The sequence below is a fragment of the Echinops telfairi genome, unplaced genomic scaffold (assembly GCF_000313985.2).
Source record: "Echinops telfairi isolate 266 unplaced genomic scaffold, ASM31398v2 ScPeMD7_443;HRSCAF=831, whole genome shotgun sequence".
Taxonomy (NCBI): domain Eukaryota; kingdom Metazoa; phylum Chordata; class Mammalia; order Afrosoricida; family Tenrecidae; genus Echinops; species Echinops telfairi.
In genome coordinates, this window is record NW_022104341.1 from 68035954 (window position 1) to 68052157 (window position 16204).

Sequence of the window (16204 nt, forward strand, 5' to 3'; positions counted from 1 at the left end):
GTGTGTATGGATTGGGATAACAGTTGTATGAGCCCCTAATAAAATGTTTAAAAAAAAAAAAAGAGTTGTACAAGGGCCCAATAAAATGATTTTTTAAATATAAAAAATAAATAATAAAAAAGAAAAAGAAAAAAAAAGAAGAGAGGCCTGGCAATCTAATTTTAAAAAATCAGGTCCTGAGAACCCTCGGCTTCTTCTCTGACACACAGATGGAACTGGCATGAGTCGGAATTAACTCAGAGGCAACTTTTGCTTTTTATAAAGAAAGATACAGGGAAGAGCAGACATGCACATGGTGACTGTGGTGGAGTCAGCTAGGGAAGCCAGGGCAGACCTGGAACAGGAGGCCTACAAGTGGCCCTGTTCAGCCCCGGTGAACGGGGGCATAGAGGGGGCTACAGGCAGGGCAGAAGAAGGGCCTAACCATGTGGAGGGGTACTTGAGAGGGCATTTTCTGTGCAGATTCGCCTGTGTTCTTGGGTCAGCATACAAATCCCTGCTCCGCCAAGAATGAGCTATTTGATCCTGGGCAAATCAGGGCCAGCCGTCCAGGGCTTCATTTGTACAATGGGGACCGTAACAACCAGCTTAAAGAGCTGGTGTCAACATGAGACACCCTCGCCTCTGACATATAGTCACAGGGGCCACCACCACCAGCCCGAAGTGGTCATTTGGTATTCCTTCCATTCCTAAACACAGGACTGAGACATCAGGAAAACAGCTTCTTGGGCCCAAACAAACCCTCCAGGTGCACAGGATACCTGTCTGTATCCACATAGTTAATGAAAGCTGATTCACCTGATTAGAGGAATGTCTATCCATGTAAGTCTGTGGCTCACTTAGTTTCTTAGAAGTGCCATCAGACTAATGTATCTGCGTGGTTTGTTCCAAGTGGCACAAAGCTTGTAGTGAAAAACAGCAGGCCTTTCCCCACCCCTTATTCTCACATTGTTCCCAAACCCAAGTCAATTCTGACTCACAGTGCCCTGTCTGGGCTTTCTGAGATGGTCCGTCTTTATGTGACCAGACAACCTCATCATGTTCCTGAAGAGTAGCTAATGGGTCTGAACGGCTGACCTTCTAGTTCACGGTCCAACACGTCTCTCATAGCATTCCCAGGGCTCCTTGCACACTTCTGGGGCATTCTCATTTAGCTTCAGTCATTTGATTAGATCATTACTTTCCTATCCTAACAATACACTTATATTATTACTCTTTGTTTTTAAGTTCATTTAAAATGGTTCCTATCTATTTCACGAGGGAAGCCCTGGTGGTGTAGTGGTTACACATTGGGCTGTGATGGGCATGGTCAGCAGTTCCAAACCACCAGCCGCTTTGGGAGAGAAAGGCAGGGCCTTCTACTCCAGTAAAGTTACAGTCTTGGAAACTTAAAGTGGGGGGTCTCAGAAACTCCAAGGGTAAGGTGACCAGATTTTAACATTGGTAAAGCAGGGCACCATTGATAAAACTCATATCCTGGTGAAATAGCCACATGGCAGCCAAAAATCATATACCCTAGCTTGTCGTGCATTCTTTCCAAAAATCAGGACTTATTTAAAATGATGCAGGATGTGGGAAAAATTGTTAAAAATCGGGACTGTCCCGCCAAAAGCCGGGCGTCTGGTCACCTTATCCAATGGACACCCAGAGTCGGCATTGAATGATGGCAGTGAGAACTATTTCATGGAAGCAGCACTCAAAAAATCCAATTAATCATTGCTTTGGGTAATTGGCTGCACGAAACCCCGATAAAGGGCTGACAGGCAAGGATGCTACTTTGCGGACGAAAGTGTGCCTGACCCAAGCTGTGATATTTTCACTGGCCTCATAAGTTGGCCATTGAATAAGGAAGACCAAAGGAGAATCATGCATGTGAATTACGGTGCTGGCAAAGGCTATGCAAAGTGCCATGGGCTGCCGTAAGAACAAACAAATCTGTCTCGGAAGAAGTACAGCCAGACTGCCCCTTAGGAGAAAGGATGGCAAGACTTCATCTCACGCACTTTGGACATATTGTCAGGAGAGACCAGTCCCCGGAGAAGGACATCATGCCTGTTGAAGTAGAGGGGCAGCGAGAAAGAGGAAGACCCTCAACAGGTGGACTGACACAGTGGCTGCAACAATGGGCTTATGCCTAGGAACAATGATGAACAACATGACAGCATTGACCTTGTGCCATGAACTGAGCGAGAGCATCATAGACCACCCTCATCCTCCATCTGCCCCACAACACCAAGTTCAGTGTAACTGGAGATCAAGGTGTGCATCATAGTCATTCACTTGGCCGCCAGCCTGTCCTTTGATTGTTGTTTTCAAGCACTCTCGGTTAGGCCTTGCATTTATCTCATCAGCTGCCTTGTTCAAAGACAGAGCTGATGCTCCTGGGTCTTACAACCTCCTGCTCCAGGCGAGACTCTGCTTTCTAGGCCACAGTCCCTTTGCCACCTGGGAACTCTTTGATGCTTTCCTGGGTAGCATTTCCTGTTGCCTGGATTTCTTATGTTTCTCTCTGCCCATCCCCACCCGCCTCGTTTTGCTGCAACACAGTAGGAAAACTAGAGGCTGGAGGTAGGAATATAAGTCTTCTGTTTACATCATTCTTGGAATTCCATACCTTTTTCCAGGTGGCCAATTACTTTCTTCCTGGTAACGATGAGCCCCACGATCTAAAGAAGTATAATTAAAAAAGCAGCAGCCTCAGCCGCTGTCATTGGGTCGCTTTTGCCCTATAGTGACCCCGCGTGCACTGGAGCAGAGCTGTGCTCCAAAGGGTGTCCAGCGGCTGCTTTAATTTTCAGGAGTTGGTTGTCAGGCCTCTCTTCTAAGGTGCTGCTAGGTAGAGTTAGAAATGTCAGCATTGGGGTTAGCAGCCAATCACATTACCTGCCTGCACCACCCAGGACCCGGTAAACCCAGCATTGCATATGAATTCATTAATGGAACCACTACAGCCCAAAACCTAGGTGCCATCAAGTCAGTTCTGACCCATAACCACCCTGTGCACAACTGAACGAGCCACTGCCCAGTCCTGCACCATCCCCACCATTGTTCTATGCCTGAGTCTATTGTTGCGGCCACGGTGTCCATCAAGATCGCATCCAAGGGCCTTCCTCTTGTTCACTGCCCCTCCGCTTCACCAAACGGGATGTCCTTCTTCAGAGACTGGTCTCTCCTGACAACACGCTCAAAGGACGTGAGATGAAGTGGTGCCGTCCCTGCTTCTAAGGAGCATTCTGGCTGTTCTTCTCCCAAATAGAGTTGCTTTTTCTTTCGGCGTCCATGGTGCTTTCCATATGCTTCACCGACCTGGGTCAAATGCATCCAGTCTTCTTTGGTCTTCCTTATCCAGTGTCCGAATTTCACACGCATATGAGGTGACTGAAAATACCATGACTCGGGTCGAGATTATCTGAGGATCTGAAATAATTAAAGCAGAGTCTCTGTTCTCAAGACGTTCTGCTTTGTTAGGGAAAAACACAGAAACAGGCAATGTCACAATGTGGCCTTCCTCTACAGAGGTGACCAAGGCTGTATGGATTTCATTGAGTACTATAAGAGCACTAAACAAACAAACAAAACCGAAAAAGGATTTTGCCTAGCTTGGAAGTAGTAAATCGAGCTTAACAAGTGAGAATCCCTCTTCATTATGCATGCACTCTCTTGCTGCGAAATGGATTTCGGATCTTTTGGAAAAGGCCCATAGTTGTCCCGGTTTTCTAGGATTCATGAATGAGCCTGGATTTTCCTGGCCTTCTAGGTTTGAACATTTTTCCTGATGACTAGGAAAAATGCTCAGGATATAATAAATTGAATCTTAAAATGTACACATTGAACAAATTAATGTCAGGTGTAACATTGTAAATCAATGTAGGAAAGAAGTTGAGATAGCTCACTATCTACACACAAATACACACAAGTAAATAAAACCCAGTCTCTCCTTCATAGCACTTGGAGAATAAACTGCAGGTGCATCAAAAAAGGGAGGGAGGGAGGGAGGGGAAGGAAGGACTTTTAAACATTTTGAAGGGAATAGCTTTGTGCATTTTAAGTGGGAAAGATGACTAACATGAGACCCACCATGCACAAAGCAGAGCATGAAGATGGAAAGATGGACACTGTAAAGCACAGACTTTGTCCTCCACGCGACTGCTCGCCTTACTGCCTGGGTGCGCTTATCAAATGGTCTTGCTGGGTTCAAGCTTCTGTCCAACAAGGAGAATATAATTCTGGGCCATCCAGATGGACTAGAGAAACAAATTCATAGACACTCATAGGTGTGGAAGAGAGAACTTTCTAATAAAGAACAAGTGTACATTAAGAAAACATCCCAGGCCAGTCCAGATCAAATCCATAAGTCCGATACTACCCCATATGGCAATATAAGTCTATAAATTCCTCTTTAGACTCACGCAGCCAAACAATGATGCTGAATGCAGGAAGATCAGAAGCCGGTGGGTGGATAGTCTTGTGGATCCAGTGGTGGTGGAAGCATCTCAGCACTGGCGTGGGTCTCCATGTGGCTCCTCCAGTTCCAGGGCTCTGACTGCATCAGTGTAGCTCCATGTGGCTTGGCAGCAAGAAGACGAAGCAGAGAGCAACTCCCGCCTCCCGGGAGGAAGACAAGTGTTCCCAGAATCCTCAGGAGAAGGCCATGCCCACACAGAGGCCTCATTGGCTATGGCCTGATTGATAGACTGGACTCCACCCCTTCGCAAATTGACAGGAGATTATGTAACTGTCACAGCAGGCAGTATTGTGAAGAATGTAAAGCTCACAGCAGAGGGTCTCATTTAATTGCTGCATGTGCTAGATATTGGGGGCTTGAGGACGAAGGAGTTATGATTCCTTCCTCCACCCTTGAAGGACTTATATTCCAACCAGGCACATTAGGTAAATAAACAGACACGTACTATCACAGTCCCCTTACCTGAGCCTCTTGTCAGTCAAATGGCCACAATGAGCCTCCTCAATAGGCCACAGCCCTGGGGCTCCACGATACCTCTCTCCTGCCCTCAGCACGTACTCTCTCCCCAAGTGATTGCATCCACATCACTGCCATCTCTGTGCTGGAAGCGCTAACACTGGTTACCTCCCTCCAAGACCTGACACATTCAGTAGAATATCTAATGGATTTCTCAAACACAGCATGTCAGAAATTATACTCCAAATATATGGCCCCAAACAAAGCCTACCTCCACACTGGCCCCCTCATCAAATGGCCCCTCAATCTACTCCATTACTCGTGCCCCAAACTTATGGCCCTGCTTGTTAGCGGCCCCTCACTTATTACCCGCTCCAGGTTCATTCTCCCAGCAAAATCCTCCTTGGCTCCATCTGCTTCCTTCCAACACTCCTTTCTCCACATTGGTCCAAGGCATCGTTGTCTAACTGGACTCCTGATGTAACCACCTGCACGAACAAACAAGCAGCATGCCAATTACCGGGGAGAGGACTCTGACCCATGATGACTGCATTGGGTGTCAGGATCACACTGTTCCCCATGGTTTTCACTGGCTGTGACCTTAGGGAAGGAGGTCGCTAGGTAACCACCGCTTGCAGTAGGATGGATTCCGACTCATGGAGACCCTCTTGGATAGAGTAGAAATGCTTCATGGGGCCTCCAAGCTTGTAAGTAATTCACCAAAGCCAACTGCGAACGATAGCTGGTGTGGTTAGTATCCCAGCCCGTAACCCCTATGCCACCAGGCTCCTTAAGCCCCCAACCTAAACCAAGCCTACTGCCCTCTAGGTGGCTCCAAGAAAGCCTGTAAGATGGAGGAGATCTGCTCCCTGGGGTTTGCGGGTCTGTTCATCTTCACAGGTGCAGATTCTCTCACCTGGCTCCCTCGGGACGGCAGGAGCGTTTACACCACCGGCCTTGTGCTTAGCAGTCCAATGGGTACCCAGTGGCACTACCAGCTCTTTACCCACCTAACACACCTCCCCAGTATTCTCCTACCTTCTTCACGTTCTCCTCCTCTGTACAGATCTCTTTTTAAGGCAAATTGGATTGACAGACTCTCTAATGAAGTGCTCAATTGGTTTCCCATTGTATTTAAAATTTAACGATTTCTCTCACTATGGTCCATGGGCTGTCCTCTACTGCAAATGCCTTGTTGCACTCCCCGGTTCCCTTTGGTAGCCAGCCGCCAGACACAAGAGCTGCCTTCCAGCTCCTGAAACACTGAACCATTTCAACACTGCTCTCTCTGCCTCAACCTCCTTCCGTGCCCTTGACCTAGCTAGGTCATCTCACCCTTTGGGATCTCAGTCTAAATGCTATTTTCTTATAGGATATTTTCTTCTTCCCCTATCTAAATCACGAATGTTAACCTTTCTAATCACCTCCCCCTTTATTCCTCCCCTACATTTATCACATAATGTTAAGATACCTGTTTATTTTTATTGCTATTGCCAATGCTGATCTCACCTGAGAGATTAGAAGAGACCGCAGGATATTATTCCTGATGCCAGCGGCCAACACGTCAGCTTGCACTGCCTCACAGCAGCCCCATGCCCAGAGGAACTGAAACACTGCCCGAGCCTGCCCATCCCGTGATCAGCTGTGGATCCATAGGGTTTCATCAGCCCATTTTCAGACATAGATTGCCAGGGCTTTCTTCCTAGTCTCTTTTAGTCTACAAGTGCCACCAAATCCTGCTCAGCATCAAGGGAACACGACAGCCTCTACTGAGGGACCCGTGGTGACTGAGCACGAGGTACAGTGGTGGGGAATGGAACCTCTCCTGGATGGAAGGTGAGATTCCTATCACGGGACCACCACTGCCCCCTCCAGGAAGATAGGGACTGTCCATTGTGTTCCCTGTGATTTTGTCCTTGGCCATGGCTCTGATACCCAGCAAGATTTACTAACATAGTAGGATGGGGTTTAATGAATATTTATTGAATTAATACATGAAATCTGACTGCACAGGAGAACCTATCTAGCTTTTAATACATTTATAGATTGGTGAGTTACAAGCAATATTGAACTACTGAATCAAGAAGTTGGGGGGTAGAAGGCAGCAATCTGTATTTTTAACAATCTCACCAAATGTTCCTACTTAAACAGCCAAGGGTTGATGTTTAAGGATGTCTAGCGCCGGTGGTGCGGTGGGCTTGACATTGATTGGGCTGCCTACTGTAAGGCTGGAGGTTCAAACCCACCAGCCATCCTATGGGAGAAAGATGAGGCTGTCTTTCTTCCACGAAGAGAGTTTCGGCCTTAGAACCTCAATGGGGCTATTGTGCTCTGTCTATAGTTCTCCCTGTAGGGTTTCCACGAGTCAGGAGTAACTCTACAGTGGGAGTGCTATTGTGGTGGCTCTAAATATTTGGAACCTGCTGGCTCACAGAAAAGCATCCACGATTTAAAAATAGAAGGCATGGGTTCAAATTCTACTTGGTAAGGAACTTGCAGGAGCCCTGGTGGCGTGGTGGTTATGAATTGGGCTGCGATCCCAAAAGTCAGCAGTTCAAAACCACCAGCCATTCTGTGATGGAGCTTTCTGCTCCTGTAAACAGTTAGGCTCAGCAGCTCATGGGGACTGTTCATCATTATTCTGTGGCAGTGAGTTTGGTTAGGTACAGAATGTGGGAACATCATTCAACATCACGGAACCTCGGTGTGTTTTAAAAGCTGAAGAGTAGAAACATCTGCTTTGAGATGTGGCTGTGAGGCGCCAGTGCACAACACACTTGAAAACACACTGCAAACGGCATCCTAAACAAATGTGAGAATTTTCACTTTTTAAAGATCTCTTCCATCATGTGCTGGCCTCATCGTCTCTGACCCTCCAAAGGGCACAGCCCACACTTCACCAGGGAGATAGGATCCCTCTTACTCCTGAAGAGGGCCTAATAACAGTAATTCACTCAGCATTTTGCTTTTTCAAAGCTGTGGGCCGTCATCATTTAGATACACATCGTTACACACCCAGATCCCGACTCTAGCCATTTAGCCAAGTTCTGGCAGCAGCAAAGGCTGGGTGAAGTGGGTGGGGGAGTGAGGTGGGGAGAAAAGCTCCCGTCAGTTCTCCCAGGATGGCAATGGGAAAGAAAGGCAAGAACCGTGCCGTGGGGACCGGTGGCCCATCTCTTTACTCTAATGGTCACGTGCCAAATCCTTTGAAAATTTATTCAACTCTTAGGGGTTGTACTTAGGTTCCCTTGGGTCTGTTTGCACCCATCGTGCCTCTGTGCACAAGAGTACTGCCCCGTCCTCACAATCGTCCCCGTGCCTGAGCCTATGATGGCAGTCAGGGTGCCAGTCCATCTTGTGGAGGCCTGCCTCTGTCTCGCCGCCCCTCCCCTTTACCAAGCATGCTGTCCGTGTCCAGGGACTGGTCTCTCCTGACAATGTGCCCAAAGTACGGAGACAAAGTCTGGCCATCCTCACTTCTGAAGAGCATTCGCTGTTCTTCCAACAGATGGGTTTTTCCTCTTGGCCGTTCATGGTACTTTCAGCAGTCTTCTCCAGCATCACAGTTCAAATGCATCGGTTCTTCTTTGGTCTTCTTTATTCAAGGTCCAACCTTAGCATGCATATGACGCAATTGAAAAGGCCATGGCCTGGGTCAGGCGCACTTCAGTCCTCAAATACTGGGAAGAGGTCTTGTGCAGCAGGTTTCCCTAATGCAACATGTCTTCGGGGGCAGTAAAAAACAATTGAGACGACAGAATCCCCAGTAGAGAGATGGTGAAAAGAAGAAATGGACTCTGAAGTTCAAGCAATGTGGTGTATGATTCTGGGAGAATCCATTCATCTCTTTGGCTGCCAGGTGCCTTCTATAGAGAACAGGTAGGTGGGCCTGATAACTGTATGTATGTAAACAAAGGGATGGACGAATGGTGGGACAAGTGAACAAACCCTGCAAGCCCCTGCAGTGAGGCATCCGTTCTTTGTATTGGTGTCTGGCACCAACAAATACTGGTCACCCAGGCCGCATACTTTGACCTGAAGCTTCCCCAGGGGCCAGTGTACTCAAACAGCAAGCAGATCTAAAAGGGTTTCCTACAGAGTGTCTGACACACAATTATGGTTGTCCACCCCAAAGTCACGGAGACACCCTGCCTGCTGCCCTGTCCAACACCATCCTCACGAGCAGCTGCCAACCACACACTGGGAACCCACAGGGTTTTCAGAAGTAGATCTCCAGGCCTTTCTTCCTAGTCTGTCATATTCTGGAGGTTTCACGGGGACCCAGTCAACATCATAGCCACATGCACGCCTCTGCTGGGAGGTGGATGGGTGGTGGCTGCACCTGATGGGCATTGGCCAGAACCTGAGCCTGGGTCTCCTGCATGGAACGTGAGTCTTGTATCTCAGAAGTGCCTCTGTCTCCTGGGCTCCTTCAGTGCCTCGAAGGGTCATTCCCACCACTGCCCTTTGCACACTTCATTGCTAGTGTCTGTTTCCACACTGTTTCCACCGCACAGTGAATCGTGGGCTCAGGATGGCCAGGCACTTTCTCATTGATTTCTTAATCTTTAGCTCAGGCCCTGGGACATGGCAGGCTCCAGGGTGAACGAAGTGAAAAATGGGCAGAAGGCACATATCCTTTATTGGTTCTTCAAGGAAGGACCCAATAAATAGTTCTTCTCTTCCTGCGGTCAAGGAGCCCTGGTGGTATAGTGGTTATACGTTGGGCTGCTGACTGCAAGGCCAGCTGTTCAAATCCATTAGCTGCTCTTCGGGGGAAAGATGGGTGTTTTTACTCCTTGAAAGAGTTACAGTCATGGAAACTCACTAGGGCAGTTTTACCCTGTCCTTCAGGGTCACTATGAGTCAGCATTGACTCGATGGCAGTGAGTTTCTTCCTCAGTCAGGGCCTGATTAATTTGAGAAATAAATTCAGAGTAAAGATGGGCCAAATGCCACCTTTTCTACAGATATGTTACTTTGGGGGATCTTGCTTGGTTTGAGGACCAGATGGGTCTGCCAGGGAAGCACAGCATGAAGCAGATGTTCACCAGGTGAGGGGGCACTAAGAATTAGGTGAGCAAAAAGGAGAAAGACTCAAAATAGAAAGTGTGTTCCCTGTATGGAGCCCTGGTGGCATAGTGGGTTATACATTAGGGCTGCTAACCCCAAGGCCAGCAGTTCAAATCCACCAGCTCCTCCACAGGAGAAAGATGAAGGTTTGTACTCACATATAGAGGTACAGTCTCAGAAACTCACAGGGGAGTTCTGCTTTGTCCTGAAAGTCAGAATCGACTCGGTGGCAGTGGGAGCAGGTAGGCTAGCTCCCAAGAAGAAGCTAGCAGAGATGAATGAGGATGCTCAGTTATTCTTCCCAAATTTCTCATACCGAACTCACTTCAGCTCCCCAGAGGTAGAAGGAAGCAAGAAAGGTCTGAGTGGTACACTCATTTGGCTCCTTCACAGAAAGGGAAGAGCAGGCTTTGTAAGACATGGTCCCCAGTGTCCATTGTCTGTGTCAAGTCTTGTGCTCGATCCTTTCACCCACATGAGGCTGCCTAATTCTTACAAAAGCAAAGAGAGATAGGTGTCATTCCCATCTGAAAGAAGAGGAAATCAAGGTTCTTAATGGCTTAGTAAATTATCCAGAGTGATGAATCCGAGAAGATCCCAGGAGAGTCTGGATTCAGCGTAGTAGTATTAATAATTATGTTCGAGACTTCTTGGGGTCCTTTGTGCCAGGCACTGGGATAAGTGCATCACACGCGCGGTTCTTCAACAAGCCTGTCAGGTAGGCAGTGTTTGGGATTGGATTGAATGGATGGATGAGGTCACTTAGAAGAGGGTCCCAGGCATGACTGGATTCCACCCACACGCCTGTCTTTTTTCAAAGCCGACTTTCAACCATTTCCTGTCTGCATTAGGATGCTCATGTCATTTCCTGCCACAGATGAGACATGGAAGCAAGTCAGTAACTTACACCCGACCACAGCATGCAGCTACATTCTCTCAGACCAAAGGCTCGACTCTAGAACAGAGATCACATCTCCAAGATCTGTGTTTGAAGCTTGCCTCTTGCCAGCTGTGGGGCTCAGAGTGGTTGCCTCAGTTTACTCAACTCCAAGGGGGAACGATAACAATTGCTCCATCACCAAGGAGTGGCTGAGGCAAGACAAGTGAGTGTGCTCACCCACTGAGAAAGCACTTTACAGCATTCAAGGGTTCCCGTGTGACGGCCCTTCTTGCCCCACGCAGGAAGCAGACCGGCGGCTTCTGCTACTTCTTCTGAGAGGTGGTTCATCGCTGGGTGTTCGTTTTGACCCAGCGAGCCTGAGCTCCTGGTCCCCTTTGCGATGTGTTGAAGACGGAAAGTGGTGCCAGCAGACCCCTCGGTCAGGTGGTGGCCAGTGACTTGAGCTGATCCAAGCCCGGAGCCACGGGCTAGTGGCCAGTGTGAGCAGTGAGAGTAGCCGGGCAGGGTGTCCAGGGCAGGCCCCCGGGGAGCTGTTCTTCTCTGTCTATAAGGTCTCCCTGAGTCAGAATCAACTAGATGGCAGTGAGGGTTGGGGTTGGGGTTTAATGCAAGCAAGGCGCTCCGGGGAGGTAGGTGATGATGTGTTGGACTGATTCCCACATGGGTAGCATCTTCAATAGCTCCCTCCCAGCCAGCTGCTCTGAGGAGCAAAGGTGAGCTTTTCTGCTCCCCAAAAGGTTTATCGTCTCCCAGGCCCTAAGGTTCAGTTCTCAGTTTTACAGGGTCACCATGAGTCTGAACCAACTCAATGGCGGTGGATGAGCACAAGAAAAGGCGCAACGCCTTTTTAGTGATTTAAAAGCTGCATAGGCAAGAAACGAAGGTGGTGTGAACAAGAATTTGTTGTGAGTAGTGATAATTTAATCCTTTTCAAGCAACCGAACAAGAAACAAACTCACTGCCATCCAGTCCATTGTGACCCTCCAGGATAGGGTAGAACTGTTCCTGTGGCTTCTGAGAGTGTGAGCCTTTACAGGAGTAGAAAGGCTCGTCTTTCTCCCCTGGAGCAGCTGGAGGTTTTAGAGTCCAGCCCACAACCATATGTCACCAGGGCTCCAATCTTGCAAAGTGGGGGCAATGCATATAGCATTAGAGGGCAAGAATGAGTACAATCTCTACGCTGAGCAAATAGTCCAAGAAACTGGACTATGTGAAGAACTTGGCCTCAGGATTGGAGGAAGGGTCATTAACCACTTCCTATCTGACGATGACATAGCCTTGGTCGCTGAAAGCAAGAAAGACTGGAAGCATTTGCTGATGATCCAGTACTAACGCCTTCAGAATGGATTACAAGTCAATGAAAAACAGCAAGCAAACAAATCCTCACAATCGGACCAGAATATTACATCATGCTGAACAGAGAGAGATTGACGTCGTCAAGGATTCCACTTTGCATGAATCCACAGTGAAGACTCACGGAAGAAGCAGTCAAGAAAGCTAAGGGCAAATTGCATCAGGCAAATTTGCTGCACAAGACCCCTTTAAAGTGTTGAAGAGCAAGGCTGTCACTTTGAAGACCAGATGCACTTGACCCAAGCCATGCTCTTTTCAACGACCTCATATGCGGGTGAAAGTTGAACATTGAACAAGGAAGGTCAAAGAAGAATTGATGTATTTGAATCACGGTGTTGGTAAAAGATATTGAAAACACTGCCAGATGAACAAACAAATCTATTTTGGGAGAAGTACAACCCGAATGCCCCTTAGCAGCAAGGAGGGTGTGGCTTTGTCCCATACACTTTGAACCTGTTCTCAGGAGACATCACTCTAGGGAAGGACGCTGTGCTTGGTCGGGTAGAAGGGCAGTGGAGAGAAGGAGAGGAGTGACATAGTGGCTGAACCACAGACTGAAGCATAGCACTGTGCGGAGGGGGAAAGACCAGCCATGTTCCTTCTACTGTGGTCGCTGTGAGTTGGAACCAATTCACCAGCACGCAACAACAGGAACTATCGGTAAGTCAGAACTTTACAGCCAGGTTCTTACTGTAATTGCTTGTGGGAACACTGGTAGCTCACTTCATCCTCTCAACAAGCCTGCAAGGCCGGTATTATCGCTGTTTTACAGAGAAGTTAAGTGAGGATAGCAAACTGAAGGAAGTGGGAGGAGCCGAGTCCCTCCCATCAAGTCAAGTCTGACTCACAGTGACCCTCTAGGACTGAGTAGGACTGCCCCGGTGGATGCCCAAGACGATTACTCGTTATGGGAGTAGAAAGCTTCATCTTTCTCCCATGGAGTGGCTGCTGGTTTTGAACTACTGACCTTGCAGTTAGCAATCCAACAAGTTACCAACTATGCCACTATAGAAATTAGTGGGAAGGAGAAAGAAAGGGCTAGGAAAGCACTTTGACCACTCTGTCGGCAATCATTCTACACCAAGTGTACCCAGGTGGGGTACATGTGGTGTTCCATGTGGAGAAAGAGACGGGAAATTCTGGATGTTAGAAGCGTGGCTGCAAAGTTGGTAATATTAGCTACATGTCCTGAGGTTTACAGCTACTAGGTAGAATACAGACCTGCTTGACCCCTGCACCAATGAAGCCTCTTTCTTCGGCATCCTTGTTATTAAGTGTTATAAGCATCACCATGAAGTAAAGTTAGGGAATCTCAGGCCCCTCCCCAAGCCTCTAGATGCAGCATGCCTTCCTTTTCACGAGCTCCAGCGTGTTGCTGTTGTACCGTGCTGTAGAACTGGTTGGGACTCATGGCGAGCCCATGTCTTAGAGAATAGAACTCCAGAGGGTTTTTTTGTTTGTTTTGTTTTAGCCTTTTTTTGTTGCTGTATTGAGCACACACACAACATAAACACCATCCAATTCAGGTTTCCGCACGCCTGCCCATGGCAGTCGTCCTAATTGCATTCTTGGAGCTGTGCATCTCCCTTCTCCGAGTCATTCATTTCTCCTCTGTTCACAGAAGCTCACTGCTCCCTAAGGTTGTTAGCTATTTTTCCACGTTGCTGCTGTCAATTTGATTCCACGGAGATAAGCACCGTGCAGCCATTGTATACTAGTGAAGCAAACCTTTCGTTTGGTTTTAAGAAGACTTCAGGAGGTATTTTTGATTTAAGGTTTAAAGGCTATTTTAGGGAAATCGTTTCAGGGGTTCGTCCACCTTCTGTGGCTCCACAAAGTCTGGACTTTGGGAGAATCTGAAATTCTATTCTGTGTGTGGTCAGGATTCTCCTATAGAACCTTCGATCAACTGCTCAGTATGGTTGCCGGGCACTGTCCAGTTCTTCTGGTCTTGTGGCCAAAACAGGCAGACTTTCATCCAAAGGGTTTTCTTGCCAGAAATCTGTAACCAAGCAGGACATTAGGCCTTTCCTTCTGTGGGGCCGATGTTTGGGTTTGAAACACCCACATTTCAACTCCTAGTCATCTGTAAACTGATCACCCTACCCCAGATCGGCAACAAGAGCCCCTTGAGAGTCCAATGACTGTTTATACGTGAGAAGCCCTGTCTACAGCAGACAGCCTCAAGTCTACGCGATCCCTCACGTTGGGTTCTCTACATTTTACTCCCAGAGGATGAGCCAGGCTTAGCTTTGGCAGCTCCTAATGAACGCCCAGTTACGCTGCTCCCCAGGATCTAGGACAGGCACCTGATATTCTTACCTCTCTTTCTTATCCTGGTGAGTCCCTTTAACTGGGGAGTCCCTCAAGGGTACTAGAAGTTGGCAAACATGCTCTGCCTATAACAACAAAAGCCATTTCTCATATTTGTCTGAGGAGCCCCAGCAGAGCCGTGGCTAACTGCGAGCTGGGAACCATCGGCTCAAACCCACCCACTCTGCAGGGGACAGATGTGGCCGTCTGCTGTTTTCAAGATCCACAGCCTCGGAAACCCTGGTGGCAGTCCTGTTTTACCATACTGGATCGCTATGAGTCAGAAGTAACTCCACGACAATGGGGTGGGTTTGGTTTTGAGAGGCCTCCCTACTGCTGTTTTAAGACCTTGCCTCACTCAGATCTCACGGCAACCCTTCAAAATAGGTATGATTAGAATAAATAGAAGACTTGCCCACGTTTTCAGAGCTAGTTTAGTTCAAGCCAAGAACTTCTCCCAACACACCCCATACTTGAGTTCCCACAAAACAAAAACCGACCGTGAATGTGGAACCCCTGAAACATGGGTGGAGTCAAGTTGGTTAAGAAGATGTGAGTTATCTCAAGGCTGTGCTGCTGTATGGCCCTCACAGACCCAGATGCTGCTGGCTCTGGCTTCATACGCTGGAGCGAGCCCATCTTCTGTGCTAAGTTACAAGCTAGCAGCTGGGCTTCCAGTCTCAACTCTGCCAATAACTTGCTTAGTGACTTTGAGCAAGTTAGCTTACGTCTGGGAAGCACTCAGCTCAGGGCCACACAATGACAACTCCCTTTGTTTCCTGGCCCTCAGCTACCCCCATCAGGTCAAAGAAGAGGATCTTCCACAATCAGTTGTTTGCAAACTGTGATCCCAAATGCTCTGGGGATCTCACTCAGAATCTGCTTTCCGTTTGGGATGAGGTGGAGGAGAGAAAGCAAATGGGTTAATGAAGCATCCCTGATTTCAACCAGAGCAGCTAGCTTTCATCCATTCACACCCATTTACTAAGATTCCTCATAAGACTTTCTTGAACTGTGTGTGTGTGTGTAAAATAATTTTGAAAAACAGGCTAAATATTCTCTTAAGTCCTGGATGGTACAGATCATGATCCTAATTCTCATGTGTTGGGAGTTAGAAGTCAACTATTTATTGAATTCCATGACAGCCTTTATGGAGTGACAAGCCCTGACTTGTGCTTTACAGTGACCACTGGGCTATTTGTGGAAACAGTGGGGGCACGACCCCATCTGACCTCCTCTGGCTTTAGGCACGGAGGAGGAGAATCCAACTCTGCAGCAGCCCAAGGCTGACTGCCACAAGGCCAATGCCAGCCGCGCCTGCCTCCACCCTTCCTTCTTAGTTCAGTCTTTTCTGACACCAACCACCACTCCCACAGCACTCTGCTTCTCTGCTAAGCTCAATAATCCATCCCAATGACCACAGGGAACTCACAGACAATATACACAATAAGGGAGGTGTATTCCGGAAGAAGCCCAGGTGGGATAGTGGTGTTTGGCTTCAATCTGTAAGTCCAGTCGTTAGAAACCACCAGCCGCTCTGCAGTAGAAAGATGGAATTTCTATTCCCAATTGGTGCATAAGCAAATGTGGGGAAGAAAGCTGATGGTGCCTGAGTTAGTTAACTGTGCCAGCCTGGCCGATAA